Source organism: Mus pahari, chromosome 3 (assembly GCF_900095145.1).
Source record: "Mus pahari chromosome 3, PAHARI_EIJ_v1.1, whole genome shotgun sequence".
NCBI classification, from domain to species: domain Eukaryota; kingdom Metazoa; phylum Chordata; class Mammalia; order Rodentia; family Muridae; genus Mus; species Mus pahari.
Genome location: NC_034592.1, coordinates 77,304,979 through 77,315,233, shown reverse-complemented (window position 1 = coordinate 77,315,233; position 10,255 = coordinate 77,304,979).

Below are 10,255 nucleotides of genomic sequence, written 5' to 3'. Positions count from 1 at the left end.
CCTCTGGAAGAGCAGTCATTGCTCTTAACCACTGAGCCATCTCTCCGGCCCCTTGATTGTTTTTCAAGACAGGGTTTTTCTGTGTAATGGCCTTGGCTGTCCTGGACTTGCTTTGTAGTCTGGGACGGCCTTAAACTCACAGAGATTCACCTGCCTTTGCCTCTGAAGTGCTGGGAATAAAGACATGCAGCACCAGGCCCAGCCTTGATTTTAAAATTTTAAGTTTTTCAAACAATTATAACCAATAAAATAAAAATCATTCAAATTCCCACCATGCTCTCCCCTATAAGATAGCTACTGCTTGTATTTTCATTTAATTAATTTGAGTAACATTAGAAAATTAATTTTTATATTAACTTCTGTTTATATGTTAAATTTGCAGGCAGCTTCCAATAAAATTATCCCACCATAAGAAAAATAATAAGCCCTATTAAAATAATGGCTGACATCCTAGGTTTTCTTTTTTATATATATAGTATATTTTAATTACATTCTTTCTCTTCCCCCAGCTCCTCTCAATCTCCCTATCCACCCATATTCTTCCTCCCTCAATAAAAGAAAAGAAACAAGAAAAACAACATAAAATAGAAACTCAAACAGGCAAGTTTAAGCCAAGAAAGCAAAAAAAAAAAAAGGAAATAAAACACACAAAAACCCACGGAGTCTGTTTTTAATGTAGTGGCAATCCCATGCTTCTTTCTCAAGGCTCTATAATGTTCTGGAGACATTTTGCTTTCAAATGCAAACAGCAGTCAACCTGTACAGAAATATGTAATGCCCCATAACCTCACTTCCTAGAGATAAACAATATTATTTTTAAAAGTCTTTTAAGTTTAGGTGTGCAAACTTGTATGCATTTAACTTCGAGCACACCTTTGTAACCTGCCCTTCCCCGTTTATGATACTTATGAGTATCTTTTCACATCAGAACATATATGCTGCCCTTTCTAACTGCTACATACAATTCCACTTCATTCCTTTGAATTAATGGTCTGTAATTCACTTGAGCAATATGGTTGGAAACTGATTCCAATTTTTCTCTACTTTTCTAACTTCTCACTGTTGTAAAGAATAACAATAAATATCACAATGTATATCTCTGTCACTTATCTCATTGTTCCTTTAGAAAAAAAAAGTTCCTAAAAGGAAAATTGCTGACAAACTACAACTTAATTCTTTGGTTTTAATCGGATCTTGGTGTGTTTATTTATTAGTCAACCTGCCCTTATATAAAGGGTCACACCTTGTCAATAAATTTCCATGTGACTTAGGACAATATTACCAATGGCTTTTCCCAAGCCCCAAATACTTGAAATATATATTCTGTTATCAACTTCTAGAACATTTCTGGTTGGTTTGTTAGTTTCCGATCTTGATGAACTTTCTGGAATTTACTTGCAATGTGGTATAAGGATATTCAGTGATACTCATAACTTTTATGAAGTCATCAATACTCTCCCCACTAGTGTGAAATATCTCCTTTATTATTTGTGAGTCTCTGTATTCAGGAACCCACCTCCATTGATTGGTCTCTTCCTGCTCCAGCAACATAATGTTTTAGTTACTACAGTTTTATATCACCAGGAACAAGTCACCTGTTTTCATTATTCTCTCGGATGCTCCATTTGGTAAATACTAAAATACTACAATTATCTCTATCAGTGAGTATATGAACACACACACACACACACACACACACACACACTCTCCCCTCATATTAAAATTGTACATTAATTTCAGAAGAACTCACATCTTTTCCAAAATCTAGTCTTTCTTTTTAGGATTCTGGCAGCTGTTCCTTCATTTTCAGATCTTCTTTTCTGCCTTCTAGCATAAAGAATCATCATAAATATCTTATGCAATTGTGTTACATTTATTTGTAAATACTTTAAATTTTTTTATTGTAGTGTGTGTGTGTGTCTGAATGTGTGGACACATGCAGGTGCATCTTGATGCACATGTGAAGGTCAGAGGACAACCTAAGGAGTTCTCTCCTTCCATCCTGTGACCTCCAGGGATGAAGACAGGTCCCCAGATGTGGCAGCATGCACTCTCTCCCACTGGGTCATCCCACCAGCCCAGAGTTATGATATTTTTTACCCTTTGAAGAATTAGATTATAACATTTTGAAAGTCTACAGTGAATTAAGCAATATCTACTCTGAATCTTACCCTAGAGCTAACCTTACCCTACCGTTTAGTAGTCATTTGGTCTGTGTGACTGTAGAATATTTAAAAAGTGGCTACTTCTATTGATGAACTGAACTTTTAATTTTGTCTACCTTTAATTATCTTACATTTAAATTTAAAAACAAATGTGTTTTAAAACATGTATGATCAATTTATTTATTTATAATTTCCTAAAGATTTTTTTCTATACATGAATGTTTTGCCTGCAGGTTTATGTGCACCATGTTCATGCCTGGTATGTACGAAGGTCAGAAAAAGGTACTAGATCCCTTGGAACCAAGGCTATGGATGCTCATGAGCCATCTTGGGAATGCTGTGGATCTCTGCAAGAATAGCAAGTGCTTTTAACTGCTGAGACATCACTCCAGCCCCATAAGTGAATGTTTAAACCAGATGTGATAGTTCATACCTGTAATCCCAGCACTTCAGGGCTGAAGAAGGAGGATTATTTTGAGTGCAAGGTCAGCCTGGACTACATAGTGAGTTCTAGGACAACCTGGGCTACAGAATAAGATCCTCCCACAAAAGAAAAATAATTGAAATAAAACTCATCCTTGTCTACAGATCAGGTTCCAAGCCAGCTGGATCTTCACTGCAAGACCTTATCTCAAAAAAAAAAAAAAAAAGGCCGGGCAGTGGTGGTACCTGTAATCCCAGCACTTGGGAGGCAGAGGCAGGCTAAGTTCGAGGCCAGCCTGGTCTACAGAGTGAATTCCAGGATAGCCAGACTGCACAGAGAAACCCTGAATCGAAAAACAAACAAACAAAAAAAAGAATAAATTTGATTCAGTTATTGGAAAATTTTGGGATACTGGGGTTTTAAAGTGTGTGTGTGTATGTATGTGTGTGTGTGTGTGTGTGTGTGTGTGTGTGTGTGTGAGAGAGAGAGAGAGAGAGAGAGAGAGAGAGAGAGAGAGAGAGAGAGAAAGAAAGACACTTGTTAATGTGTGTCTATATGGGATGTGTATAGTGTATATGTGCATGAGTATATGTGTGTGTGTGTATGTTAATGGATATTTGAGTGTTCATGTGTGTACATACCAGTATGAGTTCCACAGCATGCATATGAGATCAGAGGACAATTTTGGTGTTGGTCTTCACCTTCCATCGTGAGGTAGGGTCTCCTGTGGTTCACTGTTCTGTTCTGTACCACTGGCCTAGGAGTCTCCAGGAACTCTCCCAACTGTGTCCCCAAAGGAGCACTGAGGTTATAGACGTATGCTACTGCAGCCAGCCTATACATGGGTTCTGAGCAACCCAGCTCCAGTCCCCACATTTGAACTTAATCCACTTATCGATCTACCCAGCCCAGGAATCTACTTTCCAATAGTAAATTTTATAAATCAAATCAGAGAGAAAAGTAACTCTGATGAGGGCTGGTGAGATGGCTCAGTCAGTAAGAGCACTGATTGTTCTTCTGAAGGTCCCGAGTTCAAATCCCGCATTTACATGGTGGCTCTGGGCCTGAACAAGCAGGGACTGAGCAAGGGTTGACTGGAGCGAGCAGGGCCTACCGAAGCAAGCAGAGGTCCTAAAATTCAATTCCCAACAACCACACAAAGATTCACAACCATCTGTACAGCTATAGTGTGCTCATATACATAAAATAAATAAATACATCTTTTAAAAGAGGAAATCTTTTAAAAATTAATTAATTAATTAATTAAATACGGCTGATGAAAATTTGGTGTCTGCTTTGCAATGTATCATGAGTGTAAAAAATTGCAGGAAGTTTAAAGACTTGGTGAAGGAAGAATGAAAAATGTCCTATTAATAATTTTATACTGATTACATGTTGAAATGAAAAATTTTAATATATTGGATTAAATAAAATATATCATTCAAATTAATTTTATTTTTCTTTTTAATGGGACTACTAGATCTTAAATTGTATATGAGACTCATTCTGTATATCTACGGCAAACCATTGCTCTAGGTCCTTCAATAACATTCATCTGAGCATTAAAGTCGCTAGAGCTAGGTCAGTGTGGTAAAATGTCTGTAATTACACAAAAGCTGAGGCAGGAGGATTGCTGCAAGTTTAAAGCCAGCTGTGCTATGTATCAAAATCTATTTCTCTCTCTCTCTCTCTCTCTCTCTCTCTCTCTCTCTCTCTCTCNNAAAAAAAAAAAAAAAAGCAAAACAAAACAAATGTTCAGGCATTGTGAGGATGCACACTGTTAAACTCGGCACTCAGGGGGAAGAGACAGGCAAATCTGAGTTCAAGACCAGCCTGGTCTGCATCGCTCTAGGCCAGCCAGGGTTACATACTGAGACTGTGTCAAAACCAAGCCAAAAGTTATTAGAACTATGTTTGCTTTTGTTTGTTTGAAATGTTTTGTTTTGTTTTGTTTTTCCAAGATAACTCTGTCTCTATATAGCCCTGGCTGTCCTGGACCTTGCTCTGTTGACCGGGCTGGCCTTGAACTCAGGATTCATCTGCCTCTGTCTCTCTAGTCCTGGGACTAAAGCCTGTGGCACCAGGCTCTTCGCCGACTTTAAACAAACCATATTGCCCTATTATCTGAATATACTAAGTATGTTTACAAAATCTGTTATCTTTAATATTGAGGGTTTTTTCCCCTTCCTTTCTTTTGATAACTATGTACAAATGTGTCTGGCAAGTTTGTGTATCTTTGTGCAGGAGACGACAAGAACGGACCTGCTCCGAAAACTCCTTTTGGCGATTCTGCAGAAACATGCTGGACAGGGCCACGTGGTTTTCGGGAAACCCATTAGTAATCTATTGTCGATGTTCCAGCAGAGATAGAGAGGAATAGATCCTCTCGATAGAGTTCAGCCATACACAGACCAGACATGGGTTGGGTGCTGGAGTCACAGGAGGGGAATCAGCTGCCAAGGGTGACTTTTCAGGCTGTTTTTTTGCTTTGTTTTGTGTTGTGTTGTGTCGAGACGGACAAGGTCTTTATGAAGCCCTGGATGTACTGTAACTCCCTATATACAACAGGCTGACCTTGAACTCACAGAAATCTGCTTGTTTCTGTCTCCCAAGTGCTGGGATTAAAGGCGTCCAGTCAGCGGGTGGTGAGACTGTCCGTGGTGATTTGTGAACCCTATGCAAGCGCTAGCTTTGGGGGATGAGCTTTTGAGTTCAGTGTATGAATGACCTTGATACTTCCCAGTAGAAATGGAACTTCAGTCTAGCTCATGAGACAAGACTAGCAAGGAGATAAACACGGGATTCATCAGTTACAGACACTTACCTGGAGCCTCAGCTGGCCTGACTGGGGAGAGAGCAGAGGAGGAGGCGGATAGGACCAGTATTTAAAATTAGGGGGTTTTTCCTATGGTGTCGCCATCCCCTTCAGCTCCTTCAACCCTTCCCCTAACTCTTCCATAGGGGTCTCCAACCTCAGTCCAACATTGGCTGTAAGCGTCTGCTTCCATTTCAGTCAGCTGCTGGTAGAGCCTCTCAGAGGACAGCCATGCCAGGCTCCTGTCTGCAAGCACACCACAGTATCAGTTATAGCGTCAGGGTTTGATGCCTGGCCATGGGATTGATGCCAAATTGGGATGATGATCTCTGGTCTGCCTTTCCTTCAGTCTCTGCTCCATTTTTTTGCCCCTGCATTCTTTTAGACAGGAATAATTCTGGGTTGAAAATGTTGAAGGTGGGTTCGTGTCCCCATCCCTCCACTGGGGTCCTTGTCTAACTACCGGAGGTGTTCTCTTCAGGTCCCATCTCCCCAATGTTGGGCATTTTGGCTAAGGTCACCCCTATTGAGTCCTGGTAGCCTCTTGCATCCCAGGTCTCCAGGACCAACAGACCAACTAGGAGTCAACTAACCTGGACTCCTGGGAGCTCCCAGAGACTAAGCCGCCAACCAAGAGCAAGTAAGGGCTGGTCTGAGCCACACACCCCACACCTCCCTGCCCTAATGTAGCAGAGGACTGCCTTGTCTGGCCTCAGAGGGGGAGAGGATGCATCTAAGCCCCAGGGAAGGGGAATGGGAGAGCACTCTCTCAGAGTTGAAGGGGATGGGGGAGGGGCTGAAGAACTCTGAGAGGGGGGACAAAGAGGGGGATGCAACATTTGGGATGTAAATAAATAAAATAATTAATTTTTAAAAATCACAGCTAGGGGAGATGGAGAGAGGTGGCTTGATGGTTAAGAGCACTTCCTGCTCTCCCAGAAGACCTGAGTTTAGTTTCCAACACCTTTGCTGTATGGCTCATAACTTACCTGTGTGACTCCAGTACTAGGGGATCTGACACCCTCTTCTGGTCTCCAAAGGGAACCAGACACGTGGTATACATACACACACAAAGACACATAAATAAAAATGAAGTATTTGTAAAATAAAAAAAAAAATAAAGTCAGGAGAGCAAGGAGGAGTCTGTTCTGGGAACTTCCTAATAGCAGCCAGGTCTAGAAGGAAAGCCAAGGGCGGGCCTGCCATAGATTTTCCCAGAGCTGAAGTATTAGAGAGCATGTCGACAATCTCTGAGGTGAGGTGACGGGAGGATCTGAAAACAACAACAAAACAAAAAACGAAACAAAACAAAATAAAACCACAATCCATTGCTGGGTGGTGTATGCCTTTCGTCCCAGCACAGCAGGCAGGCAGAGTCTGAGGCTAGCATAGACTAAAGAGAGAGCTCCAGAATGGCCAAGGCTGCACAGGGAGTCTCTGTCTCTGGGGGAAAAAAAATTAAAGAAAGAAAAGCAAGCAAGCAAGCAAACAAACAAAAAACCCCAAACAATAACAACAAAATAACAGCAACAGAAAAATAAAACCAGTCAATTTCCGAATTTTACTAATTGTAAGATAAATGCAAATTAAACACTAAGTTATCCATGTTCACCTACCAGATGGAAAGATTTTCAAGATTAATAACAACCAGGGGCTAGGGGGAATGGCTCAGTGGGTGAAAGGTGATTGCCACCAATCCTGACAACCTGAGTTCAATTCCCCAGGACCCACAGGGTAGAAGGACTTGACTCCTGCAAGTTGTCCTGAGATCGCCACAGGAACCATGCACATAAGTACACACATAAATGAATGGATGTAAATTTTTATGAGTAGTAATGTCTAGTGTGGGGGAAGTGGGCAAAGGGTTATTCACACATCCAGCTGGGTAATGGTGCCAGCATTTGAAGTTGTCCTGCAGCGGGTCTTCAGATGTAAACAACGGAAACTCTTTAGCTCATGGATTTCCCTTGTAAGAATCCATCCTCTGGAGATACTCACACAAGGTTGGGATGACAATACTGTTGGCTGTGGCACAGTTTATAAAACCGAAAATTGCTAATATCATAAATGTCCACTGGGAGAGAGAAAACTGTGGCGCTAATATTGAATACTGGGTCGATGTTTAAAAGACTGATGCAAATGTCTATGTAATTAAATGTAAACCTTCCCAGGACACTGAGGTAAAAAAAAAAAATAAGTTGCAGACCAATAGACACAGGGAAGTCCTGTTGGTACACACTTGAAAACCTGCAGATCTGCATATTTAGAAAAATGCCTGGAAGCTGGGCCACCTAGCAAACTGTCCTCCATGATTAGCATGGAAAAGCAGCTTAGGGCTGTGTGTGTGTGTGTGTGTGTGTGTGTGTGTGTGTGTGAGAGAGAGAGAGAGAGAGAGAGAGAGAGAGAGAGAGAGAGAGAGAGAGAGAGAGAGAAACTAGGTCCACTTTTATGCTGAGTACTTGGGAATGGTCAGCACTCATTTGTGTTTCTGTGTGTATGTGTGTTTTTGTGTGTGATTGCAGGTGAATGTGTCATGACATACTTATGGAGGTCAGAGGACAGTCTCAAGTGCTGGTCCTCGTTTTGCACCTTGAGACAGGGTAGTTTGCTACAGTGTTTATTAGGCTAACTGGCTCACAAGATTCCAGAATTCTCCTGTCTCAGCCTCCCATATTATCAGTGTACTAATTAATTAACTAACTAATTAATTAATTCAAACACATTAATAAGTAATCAATTAAGTATTAGTTAACATTCCCATATTATTGGTGCATTAATTAATTAATACTGGTGCATGACTGCATCCAGCTTTATGTAGGCTCTGGAGACTCAAACTCAGTTTCTCAAGCTTTTGCCTTAAGCCCTTACCCAGTGAGCTATCTCTTCAGTCCTTGTTTGTTTGTTTGTTTGTTTGTTTGTTTGTTTTTTAAGACAGGGTTTCTCTGTGGTGTCCTGGCTGGCCTGGAACTCATTCTGTAAACCAGGCTGGCCTTGAACTCAAAGATTCACCTGCCTCTGCCTCCCAAGTGCTGGGACTAAAGGCGTGCGCCACCACTGCCCATCTCCTAGATTACACTTTTAAAACAAAAGAAAAGTTATTAATGAACTATTTTTTCTTGTACTTTTATCAAAATCAAGAGTCTTACAAATAAAGAGAAACCCCACACTCTGTTGGTTAGAGATGCATGCCACTTACTGTTCTAGTTATTACTGTCAACCGACATAAACTAGAGTCACCAGGGAAGAGAGAAGAGGAGCGGAGGGATCACGTCCGGCAGATCGGTCTGTGAACACTATGGCTCTGCGTGTGTGTGTGTGTGTGTGTGTGTGTGTGTGTGTGTGTGTGATACACCATGTATGTATGTCATACACCATGTATGTATGTCATACACCACGTATGTATGTCATACACTATGTATGTATGTCATACACCATGACTCTGCTTCTGTCCATGCCTGAGCTCGGAATTAGCTTCACAAGTGGACTGTACCCTGTGAGCCAAATGAAGACTTTCTTCTGAAAGTTGGTTTCAGCCAGTGTTGTGTCAGTCTTAGAAAAGCAAACTAGACACTCCAGTAGAAGGTGACCTCATACAAAGGGTCTGGTGGCATCTGTGACTAGGAAGGGACACAGGCTGGAATTCTATAAGAGCCTGGCCAACATTTTACTGGGTGGCTGATTCACTGCTCTTTGTGTCTTTCCTTAGGGACGCTAAGGATTTGAGTTCGAGTCTTCATGCTTTCTCAGCGAGAGCTCACAGGCTCTGGGTTATCGCCTCAGAGACAATCCTTAACTCTTGTTCGTTTGTTTGTCCTGACCCTTAACTCTTAATCACATTCCAGAGTCTGCCTGCCCCTCCCTATCTCTCTTTATTTAAACTTTCAGTTCACAGTCTATCACAGGGGAAGTCAGAGCAGAAACCTGGAGGCAAGAATTAGAACAGTGGCCACGGAGGAGCCGCTTACTGGCTTGCTCTTCCAGGATCACATGGCTTGCTTTTTTACACAATGCAGAACCACCTGCCCAGGGGCAGCACAACCATCAGTGGGCTGGCCCACACCAATCATCAGTCATGAAGTGCCCCACAGACTTATCACAGGCAACCTGATGGAGGCACGGTCTCAATTGTGGTCCCATCTCCCAAGGTGACTGCATCCTGTGCCAAGTTGACAAAAACTAACCAGCACCCAAGCCTGGACAGAGAACTACAGGCAACTAATGAATCCTGAAAGCTGGAAAAGCAGGCTTCCCTGGGGATGAGTTCCCTAATTGGTTATCTAATACCAAGTGATCAGCTCTGAAATCATGTACAGACAAGTAGCACTATATGAACTGAGTACATTATTTTTACATGTTTTGGAGTGTTTACACATCAATTAGAGGATATATAACAAAGAAAAAGAGGACTTGAATTGGGGAGGAAGCAAGAGGAATAGATGGGAGGGGCTTGAGAGAGGTTAGGGATGTAGAAAATGACACAATTATATTTTAATTTAAACAAGTAAAAGAACCATGGAAGTAAATATTTTAACACAGAAAAAAACGGATTAGCATGATTGACTCCTTGTCAACTTGACACACCAATATATCACTATTAAATCATAACTTTTTCCTTTTTTGTGAATTCCCAAGATCTCATGTTAATGCCAATATCACAAAACACATTTCAACTTTTAAAATGTCCCAGTCTTTAAAAACACTTTAAAGGTTTAGTCTCTTTAAAACAACTAAAACCTCTCAACCATGGGCTTCTGAAAAATCAAAATTAACTTTTTTTAAATTTTTTATTTTTTTGGTTTTTTTCAAGACAGGGTTTCTCTGTGTAGCCCTGGCTGTCCTGGAACTCACTTT